This window comes from Electrophorus electricus, chromosome 1 (assembly GCF_013358815.1).
Source record: "Electrophorus electricus isolate fEleEle1 chromosome 1, fEleEle1.pri, whole genome shotgun sequence".
NCBI lineage: Eukaryota > Metazoa > Chordata > Actinopteri > Gymnotiformes > Gymnotidae > Electrophorus > Electrophorus electricus.
In genome coordinates this window covers 16,772,262-16,791,378 of record NC_049535.1, presented here as the reverse complement: position 1 = coordinate 16,791,378, position 19,117 = coordinate 16,772,262, and the positions used below count along the sequence as shown (strand labels likewise).

At 42.0% G+C, this 19,117-nt stretch overlaps 2 long non-coding RNA genes across 2 annotated transcripts; both read right to left on the bottom strand.

The window, feature by feature from the left end:
* Window positions 1–5,358: 5,358 nt before the first annotated feature.
* LOC118241537 lies at window positions 5,359–7,802 on the bottom strand. Its single transcript, XR_004776155.1, has 5 exons — window positions 7,772–7,802; window positions 7,467–7,571; window positions 7,068–7,118; window positions 6,582–6,632; window positions 5,359–6,382 (listed from the first exon to the last, which is right to left on the bottom strand). It is a non-coding gene; the product is annotated as an uncharacterized LOC118241537 (long non-coding RNA).
* Window positions 7,803–12,587: 4,785 nt separating this feature from the next.
* On the bottom strand, window positions 12,588–13,409 carry LOC118241538. Its single transcript, XR_004776156.1, has 3 exons — window positions 13,378–13,409; window positions 12,892–12,942; window positions 12,588–12,692 (listed from the first exon to the last, which is right to left on the bottom strand). It is a non-coding gene; the product is annotated as an uncharacterized LOC118241538 (long non-coding RNA).
* Window positions 13,410–19,117: the final 5,708 nt, after the last annotated feature.

Here is a 19,117-nt window from a genome sequence, read left to right as displayed (position 1 = left end):
TCATTATGCTATTAATGAAGTCATTCTCTTCAACTCCCACTTTTTTTGGTAAACTGAAGGTGTGGTGTTTTCTTAGAGTTTGTTGGCATGTAAGTTAATCCACTCTTCCCTCTACGATTGACATGATCCACCTCCATACCTCCTTTCTTTTCGTGAAATTCTGCACCCTTTTTTCTTCAGACTCAACTTTGCTCATTGCAGGCAAAAACTGTGGCCTGTTTTAACCTCAGAAGTGCACATGACTAAAATCCATCAGGCTTGTTTAGGTGCCACTTTGCCAATGTTTGATGTTGAATTTTGTGCCGATAGCCTGGAAAGGTTTTCTTCTGATGAAGGTGCACCACCGCTCCAGTCTGCTGAATCTTCCCGGAAGGTTTGAGAAAGCTTTGAGAAAGCTCAGTTAAATATGGGTTTTGATTCGACATTCTAACGATCCTGAAAAACATTTCTCTTCAAACATTTTCTCAGTCTTCCAGACCTCAACTTGACCTCCACCAGTCCTGTTAACTGTTATTTTTAATTACAACATGGACTGAGGAAATGACTGCCTGAAGACAATCTGCCATCTTTTTCTACCCTTCTCCTGCTTTGTGGGCATCAGTTATTTTAATGTTCAGAGTGCTAGACAGCTGCTTAAGAGAGACCATGGCTGCTGGTTGTTGGGACAAAGTCTAAGGAGGAGTCAGAGTAGAGTAAAGCTTGGGGGGGATGGATGTGAGAGGCAGTATGAAGTGAGGATCATTTTTAGAGCTTTATGTAATGGTTTTGTGTGTGGCATGGTCCATCTTTGGATTGCAATCTTTTCATAAAGGCATGAGAAGAGTGGAAAGACAACAGAGAAACCTCCATCAGTAGACGGCCCTGACACCCCTCGCTAACATACTCTGATCGCCGTGTTTTACAAAATGCTCAGAAATCATCAGCATGACACATATTGATTAATCATCGGCACAAGCATGCAATCTAAGTGGTTTAATAAACCAGCTTTACAATTTTCCAGGACCTCAAAAATGTCCAAATCTTGTGTTTTAGGATTTTTTTTTTTTGCAATTTTCTCAAATTACAGGAGTTTCTATGACTGCAAACCTAGTCTCTAAATTTCCAGGTTTTCCAGTATATGTGGGAACCCTGATTATACCCTAAATACGCTAACCAGAGGTATACTTAGAAAGGCTGAAGCTTCTTCACTCAGGATTTAGCAGGATTTAAACACTGTGCACTCAAGAATTAGTTTTGGTGGGTTACTAAAGCTACGTTTATAGGACAATGCTGTTCAGGAATGCTGAACACTTTATGGATGTAGCTCTTTACACTTTTTCATCCAATGGTAAGACAAGGTTGGGGGGGGAACCCTCTAGCAGGGTCGTTTTTCGATTTCGTGCTGTACATTTTGCAACAAGCCACAGCTTGCAACATCAGGGGACGTCTTCACGAGTCTCTCTTCAGCTGCGCCAAGATGCTACAGTGTAGCGAATTTCAGCGTTGTCTCTGCATCCACACAAAGAGAAGCGATGCATGTCCAACAGCGGCTGCGAACTCTGATGCAATTCCGAGCTCCTGCAATCCAGGGCCATGTGGCTTTGTGTCGAAAGGATTGTGAAGGCTTGTAAAACATTAGTTCCCCGGTGCTCCATGATACTTGACTTTATGCGTAAGTCACTAAGAGCTTGAACTATTGAGCTGAATCGGGGGGGGGGGGGGGGGGGGTTGTGCTGGAAAACACGTGACTGTGTACTTGGTTCACATGTATCCTGTATAAAAGCAAGGCCTAAAGTGGTCATCCACCACTTCATTTGCATATCTCCATTTCCTCAGAGTTCAGATCCAGTCTGTGAAGAGCCTGCACAATGTCATCTAGTTCATTGTTGATGTTCTGCTGGGGTAAAATAACTCGTTTTACTGAGCATAGAGGAAAACATTCTTCTACAAGCTTTGCTTCAAATCTGACATTTCTTTTCAATGTATCAAAATAAATATAAAACTACAAATATATTTTTAAGCATAGTTCTGATATGCCTTGTGTGGTTCAATGCTGATATTCTTGACAAACATGGCCATACACTTTTCGTGAACCTCTTCCTTTCAGCCCCAGCACTGATTTCTTTTCAGTGAAAGTGCGTGTCTGAGGATTTGATTTCTTAAAGATAATGCAAAATCACTACCAACTCATGCTTACCTGGTCCACATCCATCTCAACACTGCTGAGACTCAGCTTCTGGAAAGACTCAATGACCTGATTGGCAGCAACATATTGGCATCAACGTGTCTGAGGATTTGATTTCTTAAAGATAATGTAAAATCACTACCAACTCATGCTTACTTGGTCCAAATCCGTCTCAACACTGCTGAGACTCAGCTTCTGGAAAGACTCAATGACCTGATTGACATTAACATATGGTGTCTGTGCAAATGGGACAAAAGATGATTCAGAGATGAATCAGATGAAGGTTGTTTTGTAGGAAGCAAACAATTTGCATGTAGTGCAGGAAGCAACCAGTTTTGTCAGTATATTTTTGGCACTGGCATCTAAAAGGAGCTGTAGCCATTAACTAAAAAAATGCAAACATTTCTAGATTATCATCCATATTGATAGTTGATGCACGTAGCCATGAAATTGGGTAAATCTGAATCAATGTGCCCAGGTGAGTTGGTCGTTGTAGCTAGAGGGAAACCTACCCTCTCCATGTCTTCACTGGCGTCTTTGGTTTCGGTGTGGAATCTCCTTCATGCACTGCCAAGGCAAGCAGGGTCCACCTGACACGAGACACAGCGGAGGTGAAGTTGTGACCATTCTTCCACTAACTACGTCCTCTCTTTCACTTTTCTAATAAAGAGCTAGCAGTTTAAAACCTATACAGGTTATCCTACTATTGATGTGCCATCCTAAGTAGGTGTTATGCTGTAATTACTTTAAACCAAATTTCTGAGAATAATACTAACTACATCTAATAGATAACTGTCACGGAACGCTCGCCTCCCGCGAGTCACATGGCTTGGCCCGCCACGTGCAGTGGGAGGGTTGTTTTGTTTGTAAACGCACCTGCTCCTTCGTCTTTATGCATATAAACCCTTGTCAAAGTGTGCAGTGTTGGTCATTGTTGATGTAGCGTGTTGATGTAAATGTTCGCGTCGTCACTATAAACTTGTACTTTTCATCATTGTTAAAGGTAGTCGTGTTCATTGTTTCGTAATTTTCGTCATTGTTAAAGTGTCGTATTCATCGTTTTGTAATTTTCGTCATTGTTAAAGGTACTTGTATTCATCGGTTTGTACTTTTCGTCATTTAAAGGTAGTCGTGTTCATCGCTTTGTTCAGTGTTAACCGTTAACTCTTCACGTTTATTGCTCGTGTTATATGTGAGGGCCGTTTTGTGTTATGTCAATAAATGTTCGTCCCTGTCGATGAAGTCTGTGCGCCCTGTTCCATGCCCTTCGGCACTCGGGCCACACCGTTACAATAACAAACAATAATAAATGTGACCACATAATTAATAATTTCATTAATTACAGTATCATAAGCAACATCTTAATTAACTTCTAAGTCAGGCATGAGAGAGAAGAGAAAGATTCCACTTAGAAGTTGTTGGGCTTGGTTTCATTGTACCATTTCTTTTTAGCATCATTGCTTTCGTGAGTCATACGCCTGGTACGAGTTGTCCTTAGGTTCCGTGCTGAACCTAGCATTTGTGTTCCAGTTTAGTGGAAATTAAGAGAACAGAGGACTGTAGAGAAGAAGAGGTAGAGGGGATGCCCACAAGCCCACTTCAGTCAACCTCGGGTACCGCCACTGGATGGTCATTGTTTGGCAATTGTGACCAATTACGGTTCAGTTTGGTTTAGTTCAGTGAATGCTCAGTGAGTGTGTGGGTGTGGGCAGGGGAGGGGTCAAGCGGAGGAGAGTGGCAAAAGTAATGGTGAGCAGGGAAGTAAGATGGTAAGAAGGGAGAGGAAGCAGGGATTGAAGTTGAGGAGAAAAAGGAGGGGTGGATGACAGAAGGAGAGAAAACAATGGTTAAAACAAACAAAAACATACACAATAATGTATACAATAATTAAACTAATAAAGAATATATTTAGTAAATGTATTATCACAATGATGTTCCCACATTGCCACACACAGCCACACATAAGATGTCCACACATTGCCATTGCTGTCACAAAGCCCCATCACAAAAAAATCATTATATAAAAAGTATAGAAGTATAAAAAGTATTTAAAAAGAAAGAAAAATATAAGATAAAAAGGGCAAAACAAGACAATACAACGTTCTGCATTAAGTTGCTTCTTTTAATATGGTCTTATAATAATTCATCAGTTGTCTTTTTTTTCCACAAAACATATTTAAAGGGTCTTACCTAACTCTTTCTCTGACATTACGTGAGGAAGTTTATAAGTAAATATAGCATCCACAGAGGCTCCGCCCCTTCAAAATGAAAACTTAGACGCCTAACGAAAGATTAGAAGCTCTAAAATGAAACTTATGAAAGACACCGGGAAACTTTAGCTAATGTACAGAAAACACACGTGAACCATGCGATTTACTTTCTCGTCAGAATAACGTGGATTTATACAGATCCCCAACTTACTGCGGCAATTTAGCTAGTTTATTATAGCACTGTGGCAGGCTAGTTAGTACTTGCCTTTCGCCTTGGAAAAATGTCAATTATATATATATATATATATATATAAGGTGGACTAAGACTGGCAGGCTCATGATACTGAACTGTTTGCAGTTTATTGGTCATTTCAAAAGGCCCTTTTAACGAATGATGGTTGTGGTGGAAATTCAATGAAACGGGGAGTCAGATGTGGATAATAAGTAAAAAAGGTTTTAATAGAAAAGAAAGATTCCACAGAGTGTTGGGCTCACTACCAAGAGAAGCCCCGAGTCATACAGAGCATTGCTTGATATACAATTCTAACTGTATGCCTTGACCAATCACGGACTTCCTGCCTCTTGTTGCTATGGCTCATACACCAATCAGCTTTAAGCGTTGCTTATCTCTTTCAGGCCGGCTGGTAACAATCTGCTTGAGCGTCATCTCTTAATTGCAGGCAATAAAACAATTGCAAGCAATAAAGCAATTGCAGGCAATAAAACGAGAGACATTTTCCTGCTTATCTGATTTATTGTCTCACTCCCTTAAAGTTCTTTGCTTACATAAACATTTTTCCAAGGGAACAGGATACTGCTGAATGTATGTGAATCACTGAAGCACATAGTATTTCCTTTACATGGTGGAGCTAGACGTGTTTCTGATGACAGTGAAGCGTTAGGAGTCTGTTATAGTACTACTGAACTAGCCCAGTATTTGAGAGAATGTGGGTGGGGTGCGGGGGAACAATTCACTACAGTGGGTCCAGTAACAAGCATATTGGAGCACATAAGAGTGGAAAATAACGTTTGGCACATGGTTGCATCTCTGCAGTGTCCAAGATATACAAGCACTTCTTTAGGTCATGTGGCCAGAGCTGAAACACCTGATTCACGTGCTTCCCTGATCAGTGGTGCCCACTAGTGTTGAGCACTATCAGAGCAGTTGTTACAAGTTACAGTGACTACCCATGGCTAGCGTACAAAGAAGAGGGGGAAAGAAAAACAATAAATAAGCTGTTACCCATGTACTGGCTTTTTTCATATAAAGCTACAAGGTAAAGATATCAAGCACAGCGCACATGAAAGAATTCCTTACATTTTAAATATACAGAACAAAAGCGGCTTACAATTATTCTCCATTCTGCAGCACTTCAAGTATTTAATTTGCATTTACATTGAACAAAACCAGACTCGATGAAACTGTAGTCCCAGAATTTTGTGCTAGTTCTGCTCAAAGGGTTGTGGCTTCCAGAACGACAAGGGTGATTTGGTCAAGACTTCACTCAACTACACTCAGAGGAATTGGAGTTCTAGCGTTCTCTGCTGGACGTGAACAAAGAGCAGAGGGCTCTAGAACTGTATCTGTACTGGGTCTAGTCTTCACTGGGTTCTGAGGATCTGGAGTAGTAGAATCTCCTGACAGTTGTGCACAAGGAGCTCAAATTTCTCGAACTGTGGGTTAGGCTGGGTCTACACGTTCCTTTAGGCTTTATCGTTATGTGCATTTTAGTTTGGAAAACAGTAGTTTAGGCAACACAAGGGTGAGAGGCCAGTCCCAGACAAACACACACAAAGATTCTATGTGCTATGGCCATGCAGAAAGTGAACAGCGTCATTCCAGTTTACTCTGGGCAGAGATGTGCAGAATGGCACAGTGCTGCCACTTAGTGGTTTGGGAGGGTAGCGGCACATATAGGGCTCATCTGGAGATCTTGCTGATGACGCGGATGAGGGAGGCGTTCTCATCTTTCAGACGCTGCATATCGGCACGCAGGTCAATCAGAACCTTTGCAAAAGGGAGACGGTAAATAGAACAAGAGGAAGACAGTCAAAGGGGAAGGTTTAGTTTGATTGGTGGGACTGACTTAACGAGCAGGGAATTTGTTTATTAAAAATTTTAACTGAAAGTAATTATTTGTTACAGTTCTGAAAGCCATGCAGTACTGCACCTTTTTAAGAGCAGCTACCATATAAACACACTCTACCTTGAGCTCATCCTCCAGCTCTGATGCTTTTCTCTCAAGTGCCTTCTTCTCCTGCAGCACACAAAGAGTTGATCAGACAGCAGATGGTCAGCACGGCAGCATGGCAGACAGAGATCAGCTAGCCTTCTCTAAATCTTTCTGCTGGTTCTGTCTCATGCATTCTTCCTGGCATGGCCCTAATAACAACCCATCACTGTAAGGTCGTAATGGTGGCCGTGTCAAAGCTCCAGCCACTAGAATTTCCACATCATGCATTTATGCCTCGTGCAACGAGACACCCGGGAACGCCTTGTCTGACAAAAAGCGGAAGGAAAGGAAAATCATCTTCCCCTGAGCGAAAGTAAGTGCTAGAGCTAGACCCCAGAAAAGAAAGAGAGATAGAAAGTGGCACACAAATGCAAGTTTCTGGTTCTAACAAGTAAAGCGGAAAAAGAAGGAAATCTAGGGTCAGGGCTAGAAACACAGCAAAGAGCAAACCACACTTACAAATCTCTCCAGCTCCAGTAGAGCAGGGCGCTCACAGCCATTCTCCTGACTCTGAGTGCAGACAGACAGACAGACAGACAGACAGATGTTTGATGATTAGATTACTGTATATACGTTAGTCTTTCCTTCAGACTCGCTAAACATGATCTCATTTAAGTTGTTCTAAAAAAACAATCAATGAATCTATTATTTGTAGCATAAAACAAAAAAAGTAGTAGTACATTTGGTCACTGAATATTAAAACCATGCATGGAAATGAACTGATGGGAAGGAAAATTTGTTCCCAGAGAATGAACAAATGATCAGAAAAACACACTACAGTTAATACCCGCTGGAATTCCTTGAATAATAGTGCATTCTAGCATCATCACTTTAATAAGGCTACACACACACCCTTACCTGTCGGAGTCGTTCCAGCTCCACTTTGCTCTCACTGAGCTGCAGCTGTGTTTCCTGGAGCTTCTCCCTCAAAGCAGTGTTCTCCTTCAACACATCCAAATATAACTAGAGAGAGAGAGAGAGAGAGTGTGTGTGTGTGTGTGTGTGTGTGTGTGTGTGTGTGTGTGTGTGTGAGAGAGTGAGTGACAGCAGGTGAGGAGGAGGAAGAGAGGGAGGGAGAGAGAAGTTTACATTTATTCCTCCCCTTCTAGAAGAAAGTTAAACAATCTAGCAAAATAGGAAAATTAGGTCCAATTCAGTTGTACCTTCCTAAAGTCCAGTCATGATGGCAATCTGACATCTTCTGCTTGAGGATCCCTATAGAGATGACTGGCAATATCACAGACCCGGACAATTAGTAAAGAGCACTGTTCTGAAAATGAAACTCCAGATTTGACACAGAACTATGAAAATGTGAAAGAGAGAGTGAATAACCTTGAAGTGCCATCTGCTTGTGCAGGCTCATTCACATCCAAGTCTTCAGTCTGAGAGGAGAACAAGCAGAGGTCATTTTCATTGCAACTTTAGGACCAGTGTTCCAGTCCATTTACTGGAGGTGCCATTGTAAAATGGGCTAATGGACTTTACTACAGGTTTGATTCTGGAGATGTTCTTCTAGATGTGCTTTGGGCATGTCGTTCTGAATGGGGTCTCTTTCACCATAATATGTTTATGTGTGTGTATGTGTGTTTTAATTCACCTCGCCTATCGTGCCTATTCCAGTGATCGCCTCTTCCCCTGGCTCTTCTCCGATCCCTCACTCCCAGTTTGCTCTCGATCTCTGATCCTGACACCTTCCCACGTTCCTGGTGTGCAGAAGAGCATTCTGGTACTCAAGCCAGACTCAGGTAATAAGGTGATAAGCTCAAGATATGTTCAGGCACTAACGCTGCACTTAGGAAATTACAAAGATGCTTAAGATTTAAACCTGTACTCAAGAATGAACCCTAGGGTTAGGGATATCGGGGTTCCCATACATTTTAGAAAATAATATTTCAGGACTTTTCAGGAATTTTCCAGGGCACTTTCCATGACCAAGCAAGCAAGATTACATTCATATTTTCATCTTATAAAGTTTCAATTAAAAAAAGAAAGAAAAAAGTAAAGGTTTGGTTACCCTGCGTGATCAGTACTTAGTAACACCCTCTTTGGCAAGTGTCAATGAATCTCTGGATCCCTCAGTCCCTGGGGATAGGGGGGATTTGCTCATTCTACGTTGTGAAAGGCACCTACTTCTGCAAGATTCTGGGGCCGTCTTGCCTGAATTGCTTTTTAAGAAGTTTTTTAGCTCTAGCCACAGTTTTCCCATTTTGTTTCAGTAGGGCTGTGAAGGCCACGAAGAAATCCGTCAGCTTGCTTGTCTTGAGGTAGTCCACTGTGGATACTGACGTGTGTTTTGGATCATTTTCCTATTAATGAAGTCATTGTCTTCAACTCCCACTTTTTTTTGGTAAACTGAAGGTGTGGTGTTCTTAGAGTTTGTTGGCATTTAAGTTAATCCACTCTTCCCTCTATGATTGAAATGATCCACCTCCATACCTCTGTTCTTTTCGTGAAATTCTGCACCCTTTTTTCTTCAGACTCAACTTTGCTCATTGCAGGCAAAAACTGTGGCCTGTTTTAACCTCAGAAGTGCACATGACTGAAATCCATCAGGCTTGTTTAGGTGCCATTTTGCCAATGTCTGATGTTGAATTTTGTGCCGATAGCCTGGAAAGGTTTTCTTCTGATGAAGGTGCACCACCGCTCCAGTCTGCTGAATCTTCCCGGAAGGTTTGAGAAAGCTTTGAGAAAGCTCAGTTAAATTTCGGTTTTGATTCGACATTCTAACGATCCTGAAAAACATTTCTCTTCAAACATTTTCTCAGTCTTCCAGACCTCAACTTGACCTCCACCAGTCCTGTTAACTGTTATTTTTAATTACAACATGGACTGAGGAAATGACTGCCTGAAGACAATCTGCCATCTTTTTCTACCCTTCTCCTGCTTTGTGGGCATCAGTTATTTTAATGTTCAGAGTGCTAGACAGCTGCTTAAGAGAGACCATGGCTGCTGGTTGTTGGGACAAAGTCTAAGGAGGAGTCAGAGTAGAGTAGAGCTTGGGGGGGATGGATGTGAGAGGCAGTATGAAGTGAGGATCATTTTTAGAGCTTTATGTAATGGTTTTGTGTGTGGCATGGTCCATCTTTGGATTGCCATCTTTTCATAAAGGCATGAGAAGAGTGGAAAGACAACAGAGAAACCTCCATCAGTAGACGGCCCTGACGCCGTGTTTTACAAAATGCTCAGAAATCATCAACATGACACATATTGATTAATCATCGGCACAAACATGCAATCTAAGTGGTTTAATAAACCAGCTTTACAATTTTCCAGGACCTCAAAAATGTCCAAATCTTTGTGTTTTAGAATTTTTTTTTTTGCAATTTTCTCAAATTCCAGGAGTTTCTATGACTGCAAACCTAGCCTCTAAATTTCCAGGTTTTCCAGTATATGTGGGAACCCTGATTATACCCTAAATACGCTAACCAGAGGTATACTTAGAAAGGCTGAAGCTTCTTCACTCAGGATTAAACAGGATTTAAACACTGTGCACTCAAGAATTAGTTTTGGTGGGTTAATAAAGCTACGTTTATAGGACAATGCTGTTCAGGAATGCTGAACACTTTATGGATGTAGCTCTTTACACTTTTTCATCCAAAGGTAAGACAAGGTTGAGGGGGGAGCCCTATAGCAGGACCGTTTTTCGATTTCGTGCTGTACATTTTGCAACAAGCCACAGCGTGCAACACCAGGGGACGTCTTCACGAGTCTCTCTTCAGCTGCGCCAAGATGCTACAGTGTAGTGAAGTTCAGCGTTGTCTCTGCATCCACACAAAGAGAAGCGATGCATGTCCAACAGCGGCTGCGAACTCTGACGCAATTCCGAGCTCCTGCAATCCAGGGCCATGTGGCTTTGTGTCGAAAGGATTGTGAAGGCTTGCAAAACATCAGTTCCCCGGTGCTCCATGATACTTGACTTTATGCGTAAGTCACTAAGAGCTTGAATTATTGAGCTGAATCGAGAGTGGGGGAGGGGGGGCTTGTGCTGGAAAACACGTGACTGTGCAGCCTGCACTACTTGGTGCATGTTTTAGATGCAAGGCGTGCAGGCCTACAGTTTTGGTTGTGAGCATAGAACTGCTTACCTCTCTCAGCTCTCATTCATTTTATATATAAATAAATGATATTTTTCCAAGGCGAAAGGCAAGTACTAACTAGACTGCCACAGTGGAGACAAAATGTAAATAAAAGATTGATTAAACTTTGAAGCAATGATGCTCAGTCATGAATTACACTCAATTAAGGCCAGATATGTATATTATTTTATGCAGTTGGCTACAGCAAGCAACATATGTAAACCACAATTATCGTTAGCATGGAGTATTCAGTACAAGCATGAACAAATAGCCTGCCATTTCCCAAATGAAAGTAGATGCCCCCTTTCCCCATGCTGCAATCTGGGTATTATTCCAGTAGTCATCTAATTTAAAATCACCTGGATGATATGAATCTTCAAATGTAAACCATCAAAGACAAGTAAGGTGGACTAAGACTGGCAGGCTCATGGTACTGAACTGTTTGCAGTTTATTGATCATTTCAAATGGCCCTTGTACCGAATGATGGTGGAGCCAGACGTGTTTCTGATGACAGTGAAGTGTTAGGAGTCTGTTATAGTACTACTGAACTAGCCCAGTATTTTTCAACCAAGGAACATAGACATAATAAATAGATATGTAGAAAGGCACATATTTTGTCAGAATACAATTTTGGCATGCATTGGCTTAAAAAAAAAACTAAGAACAAAAGCAATAAAAAATGGTGGTAAACTTTCCAAGGCTTTCACCTTATAAAGCGCCTGCTCCTCTGAGAGACCAGGACTCACAGTATAAACATTCCTGTTCCTCTTGGAGAGAAAAATAAAGACCATACCACCTTTGGTACAGGACACAGGCCTCATAATACATCACTTACACTCATAAATACTTGTTAAATGAGAAACAGCAATAATGCAAGGGCCTGTTTGGTCCAACACAGCAGCAGTCTGCTCAAATACAGTGTAGATCTGGGCTTGTCCTGAGAGAATGTGGGTGGGGTGCGGGGAAACAATTCACTACAGTGGGTCCACTAACAAACATGTTGGAGCACATAAGAGTGGAAAATAACGTTTGGCACATGGTTGCATCTCTGCAGTGTCCAAGATATACAAGCACTTCTTTAGGTCATATGGCCAGAGCTGAAACACCTGATTCACGTGCTTCCCTGATCAGTGGTGCCCACTAGTGTTGAGCACTGTCAGAGCAGTTGTTACAAGTTACAGTGACTACCCATGGCTAGTGTACAAAGAAGAGGGGGAAAGAAAAACAATAAATAAGCTGTTACCCTTGTACTGGCTTTTTCATATAAAGCTACAAGGAAAAGATATCAAGCACAGCGCACATGAAAGAATTCCTTACATTTTAAATATACAGAACAAAAGCGGCTTACAATTATTCTCCATTCTGCAGCACTTCAAGTATTTAATTTGCATTTACATTGAACAAAACCAGACTCGATGAAACTGTAGTCCCAGAATTTTGTGCTAGTTCTGCTCAAAGGGTTGTGGCTTCCAGAACGACAAGGGTGATTTGGTCAAGACTTCACTCAACTACACTCAGAGGAATTGGAGTTCTAGCGTTCTCTGCTGGACGTGAGCAAAGAGCAGAGGGCTCTAGAACTGTATCTGTACTGGGTCTAGTCTTCACTGGGTTCTGAGGATCTGGAGTAGTAGAATCTCCTGACAGTTGTGCACAAGGAGCTCAAATTTCTCGAACTGTGGGTTAGGCTGGGTCTACACGTTCCTTTAGGCTTTATCGTTATGTGCATTTTAGTTTGGAAAACAGTAGTTTAGGCAACACAAGGGTGAGAGGCCAGTCCCAGACAAACACACACAAAGATTCTGTGTGCTATGGCCATGCAGAAAGTGAACAGCGTCATTCCAGTTTACTCTGGGCAGAGATGTGCAGAATGGTACAGTGCCGCCACTTAGTGGTTTGGGAGGGTAGCGGCACATATAGGGCTCATCTGGAGATCTTGCTGATGACGCGGATGAGGGAGGCGTTCTCATCTTTCAGACGCTGGTTATCGGCACGCAGGTCAATCAGAACCTTTGCAAAAGGGAGACGGTAAATAGAACAAGAGGAAGACAGTCAAAGGGGAAGGTTTAGTTTGATTGGTGGGACTGACTTAACGAGCAGGGAATTTGTTTATTAAAAAATTTAACTGAAAGTAATTATTTGTTACAGTTCTGAAAGCCATGCAGTACTGCACCTTTTTAAGAGCAGCTACCATATAAACACACTCTACCTTGAGCTCATCCTCCAGCTCTGATGCTTTTCTCTCAAGTGCCTTCTTCTCCTGCAGCAAACAAAGAGTTGATCAGACAGCAGATGGTCAGCACGGCAGCATGGCAGACAGAGATCAGCTAGCCTTCTCTAAATCTTTCTGCTGGTTCTGTCTCATGCATTCAGCCTGGCATGGCCCTAATAACAACCCATCACTGTAAGGTCATAATGGTGGTGGTGTCAAAGCTCAGGCCAGTGGAATTTCCACATCATGCATTTATGCCTCGTGCAACGAGACACGCGGGAACGCCTTGTCTGACAAAAAGTTTAAGGAAAGGAAAATCATCTCCCCCTGAGCGAAAGTACGTGCTAAAACTAGACCCCAGAAAATAAAAAGAGATAGAAAGTGGCACACAAATGCAAGTTTCTGGTTCTAACAAGTAAAGCAGACAAAGAAGGAAATCTAGTGTCAGGGTTAGAAACACAGCAAAGAGAAAACCACACTTACAAATCTCTCCATCTTCAGTAGAGAAGGGCGCTCACAGTCATTCTCCTGACTCTGAGTGCAGAGAGACAGACAGACAGACAGATAGATAGATGTTAGATGAAAAGATTACTGTATATACGTTAGTCTTTCCTTCAGACTCGCTAAACATGATCTCATTTAAGTTGTTCTAAAAAAACAATCAATGAATCTATTAATTGTGACATAAAACACAAAAAGTAGTAGTACATTTGGTCACTGAATATTAAAACCATGCATGGAAATGAACTGATGGGAAGGAAAATTTGTTCCCAGAGAATGAACAAATGATCAGAAAAACAAACTACAGTTAATACCCGCTGGAATTCCTTGAATAATAGTGCATTCTAGCATCATCACTTTAATAAGGCTACACACACACCCTTACCTGTCGGAGTCGTTCCAGCTCCACTTTGCTCTCACTGAGCTGCAGCTGTGTTTCCTGGAGCTTCTCCCTCAAAGCAGTGTTCTCCTTCAACACATCTAAATATAACTAGAGAGAGAGAGAGAGAGAGTGTGTGTGTGTGTGTGTGTGTGTGTGTGTGTGTGTGTGTGTGTGTGTGTGTGTGTGTGAGAGAGTGAGTGACAGCAGGTGAGGAGGAGGAAGAGAGGGAGGGAGAGAGAAGTTTACATTTAATCCTCCCCTTCTAGAAGAAAGTTAAACAATCTAGCAAAATAGGAAAATTAGGTCCAATTCAGTTGTACCTTCCTAAAGTCCAGTCATGATGGCAATCTGACATCTTCTGCTTGAGGATCCCTATAGAGATGACTGGCAATATCACAGACCAGGACAATTAGTAAAGAGCACTGTTCTGAAAATGAAACTCCAGATTTGACACAGAACTATGAAAATGTGAAAGAGAGAGTGAATAACCTTGAAGTGCCATCTGCTTTTGCAGGCTCATTCACATCCAAGTCTTCAGTCTGAGAGGAGAACAAGCAGAGGTCATTTTCATTGCAACTTCAGGAACAGTGTTCCAGTCCATTTACTGGAGGTGCCATTGTAAAATGGGCTAATGGACTTTACTACAGGTTTGATTCTGGAGATGTTCTTCTAGATGTGCTTTGGGTATGTGGTTCTGAATGGGGTCTCCTTCACCATAATATGTTTATGTGTGTTTATGTGTGTGTGTGTGTGTGTGTGTGTGTGTTTTAACTCACCTCGCCTATCGTGCCTATTCCAGTGGATCGCCTCTTCCCCTGCCTCTTCTCCGATCCCTCTCTCCCAGTTTGCGCTCGCTCTCTGATCCTGACACCTTCCCATGTTCCTGTTCCGCAGAAGAGCATTCTGGTACTCCAGCCAGACTCAGGTAATAAGGCGATAAGCTCAAGATATGTTCAGGCACTAACGCTGTACTTAGGAAATTACAAAGATGCTTAAGATTTAAACCTGTACTCAAGAATGAACCCTAGGGTTAGGGTTATTGGGGTTCCCGTAGATTTTTGAAAATAATATTTCAGGACTTTTCAGGAATTTTCCAGGGCACTTTCCATGACCAAGCAAGCAAGATTACATTTATATTTTCATCTTATAAAGTTTCAATAAAAAAAAGAAAGAAAAAAGTAAAGGTTTGGTTACCCTGCGTGATCCGTACTTAGTAACACCCTCTTTGGCAAGTGTCAATGAATCTCTGGATCCCTCAGTCCCTGGGGATGGGGGGGATTTGCTCATTCTACCTTGTGAAAGGCACCTACTTCTGCAAGATTCTTGGGCCGTCTTGCCTGAACTGCTTTTTAAGAAGTTTTTTAGCTCTAGCCACAGTTTTCCCATTTTGTTTCTGTAGGGCTGTGAAGGCCACGAAGAAATCCGTCAGCTTGCTTGTCTTGAGGTAGTCCACTGTGGATACTGACGTGTGTTTTGGATCATTATCCTATTAATGAAGTCATTCTCTTCAACTCCCACTTTTTTTGGTAAACTGAAGGTGTGGTGTTTTCTTAGAGTTTGTTGGCATGTAAGTTAATCCACTCTTCCCTCTACGATCGGAATGATCCACCTCCATACCTCCGTTCTTTTCGTGAAATTCTGCACCCTTTTTTCTTCAGACTCAACTTTGCTCATTGCAGGCAAAAACTGTGGCCTGTTTTAACCTCAGAAGTGCACATGACTGAAATCCATCAGGCTTGTTTAGGTGCCATTTTGCCAATGTTTGATGTTGAATTTTGTGCCGATAGCCTGGAAAGGTTTTCTTCTGATGAAGGTGCACCACCGCTCCAGTCTGCTGAATCTTCCCAGAAGGTTTGAGAAAGCTTTGAGAAAGCTCAGTTAAATATGGGTTTTGATTCGACATTCTAGCGATCCTGAAAAACATTTCTCTTCAAACATTTTCTCAGTCTTCCAGACCTCAACTTGACCTCCACCAGTCCTGTTAACTGTTATTTTTAATTACAACATGGACTGAGGAAATGACTGCCTGAAGACAATCTGCCATCTTTTTCTACCCTTCTCCTGCTTTGTGGGCATCAGTTATTTTAATGTTCAGAGTGCTAGACAGCTGCTTAAGAGAGACCATGGCTGCTGGTTGTTGGGACAAAGTCTAAGGAGGAGTCAGAGTAGAGTAGAGCTTGGGGGGGATGGATGTGAGAGGCAGTATGAAGTGAGGATCATTTTTAGAGCTTTATGTAATGGTTTTGTGTGTGGCATGGTCCATCTTTGGATTGCAATCTTTTCATAAAGGCATGAGAAGAGTGGAAAGACAACAGAGAAACCTCCATCAGTAGACGGCCCTGACGCCGTGTTTTACAAAATGCTCAGAAATCATCAACATGACACATATTGATTAATCATCGGCACAAGCATGCAATCTAAGTGGTTTAATAAACCAGCTTTACAATTTTCCAGGACCTCAAAAATGTCCAAATCTTGTGTTTTAGGATTTTTTTTTTTTTGCAATTTTCTCAAATTACAGGAGTTTCTATGACTGCAAACCTAGTCTCTAAATTTCCAGGTTTTCCAGTATATGTGGGAACCCTGATTATACCCTAAATACGCTAACCAGAGGTATACTTAGAAAGGCTGAAGCTTCTTCACTCAGGATTTAGCAGGATTTAAACACTGTGCACTCAAGAATTAGTTTTGGTGGGTTACTAAAGCTACGTTTATAGGACAATGCTGTTCAGGAATGCTGAACACTTTATGGATGTAGCTCTTTACACTTTTTCATCCAAAGGTAAGACAAGGTTGGGGGGGGAACCCTCTAGCAGGGTCGTTTTTCGATTTCGTGCTGTACATTTTGCAACAAGCCACAGCTTGCAACATCAGGGGACGTCTTCACGAGTCTCTCTTCAGCTGCGCCAAGATGCTACAGTGTAGCGAATTTCAGCGTTGTCTCTGCATCCACACAAAGAGAAGCGATGCATGTCCAACAGCGGCTGCGAACTCTGATGCAATTCCGAGCTCCTGCAATCCAGGGCCATGTGGCTTTGTGTCGAAAGGATTGTGAAGGCTTGTAAAACATTAGTTCCCCGGTGCTCCATGATACTTGACTTTATGCGTAAGTCACTAAGAGCTTGAACTATTGAGCTGAATCGGGGGGGGGGGGGGGGGGGGGGGGGGGGTTGTGCTGGAAAACACGTGACTGTGTACTTGGTTCACATGTATCCTGTATAAAAGCAAGGCCTAAAGTGGTCATCCACCACTTCATTTGCATATCTCCATTTCCTCAGAGTTCAGATCCAGTCTGTGAAGAGCCTGCACAATGTCATCTAGTTCATTGTTGATGTTCTGCTGGGGAAAAATAACTCGTTTTACTGAGCATAGAGGAAAGCATTCTTCTACAAGCTTTGCTTCAAATCTGACATTTCTTTTCAATGTATCAAAATAAATATAAAACTACAAATATATTTTTAAGCATAGTTCTGATATGCCTTGTGTGGTTCAATGCTGATATTCTTGACAAACATGGCCATACACTTTTCGTGAACCTCTTCCTTTCAGCCCCAGCACTGATTTCTTTTCAGTGAAAGTGCGTGTCTGAGGATTTGATTTCTTAAAGATAATGCAAAATCACTACCAACTCATGCTTACCTGGTCCACATCCATCTCAACACTGCTGAGACTCAGCTTCTGGAAAGACTCAATGACCTGATTGGCAGCAACATATTGGCATCAACGTGTCTGAGGATTTGATTTCTTAAAGATAATGTAAAATCACTACCAACTCATGCTTACTTGGTCCAAATCCGTCTCAACACTGCTGAGACTCAGCTTCTGGAAAGACTCAATGACCTGATTGACATTAACATATGGTGTCTGTGCAAATGGGACAAAAGATGATTCAGAGATGAATCAGATGAAGGTTGTTTTGTAGGAAGCAAACAATTTGCCTGTAGTGCAGGAAGCAACCAGTTTTATCATTATATTTTTGGCACTGGCATCTAAAAGGAGCTGTAGCCATTAACTAAAAAAATGCAAACATTTCTAGATTATCATCCATATTGATAGTTGATGCACGTAGCCATGAAATTGGGTAAATCTGAATCAATGTGCCCAGGTGAGTTGGTCGTTGTAGCTAGAGGGAAACCTACCCTCTCCATGTCTTCACTGGCGTCTTTGGTTTCGGTGTGGAATCTCCTTCATGCACTGCCAAGGCAAGCAGGGTCCACCTGACACGAGACACAGCGGAGGTGAAGTTGTGACCATTCTTCCACTAACTACGTCCTCTCTTTCACTTTTCTAATAAAGAGCTAGCAGTTTAAAACCTATACAGGTTATCCTACTATTGATGTGCCATCCTAAGTAGGTGTTATGCTGTAATTACTTTAAACCAAATTTCTGAGAATAATACTAACTACATCTAATAGATAACTGTCACGGAACGCTCGCCTCCCGCGAGTCACATGGCTTGGCCCGCCACGTGCAGTGGGAGGGTTGTTTTGTTTGTAAACGCACCTGCTCCTTCGTCTTTATGCATATAAACCCTTGTCAAAGTGTGCAGTGTTGGTCATTGTTGATGTAGCGTGTTGATGTAAATGTTCGCGTCGTCACTATAAACTTGTACTTTTCATCATTGTTAAAGGTAGTCGTGTTCATTGTTTCGTAATTTTCGTCATTGTTAAAGTGTCGTATTCATCGTTTTGTAATTTTCGTCATTGTTAAAGGTACTTGTATTCATCGGTTTGTACTTTTCGTCATTTAAAGGTAGTCGTGTTCATCGTTTTGTTCAGTGTTAACCGTTAACTGTTCACGTTTATTGCTCGTGTTATATGTGAGGGCCGTTTTGTGTTATGTCAATAAATGTTCGTCCCTGTCGATGAAGTCTGTGCGCCCTGTTCCATGCCCTTCGGCACTCGGGCCACACCGTTACAATAACAAACAATAATAAATGTGACCACATAATTAATAATTTCATTAATTACAGTATCATAAGCAACATCTTAATTAACTTCTAAGTCAGGCATGAGAGAGAAGAGAAAGATTCCACTTAGAAGTTGTTGGGCTTGGTTTCATTGTGCCATTTCTTTTTAGCATCATTGCTTTCGTGAGTCATACGCCTGGTACGAGTTGTCCTTAGGTTCCGTGCTGAACCTGGCATTTGTGTTCCAGTTTAGTGGAAATTAAGAGAACAGAGGACTGTAGAGAAGAAGAGGTAGAGGGGATGCCCACAAGCCCACTTCAGTCAACCTCGGGTACCGCCACTGGATGGTCATTGTTTGGCGATTGTGACCAATTACGGTTCAGTTTGGTTTAGTTCAGCGAATGCTCAGTGAGTGTGTGGGTGTGGGCAGC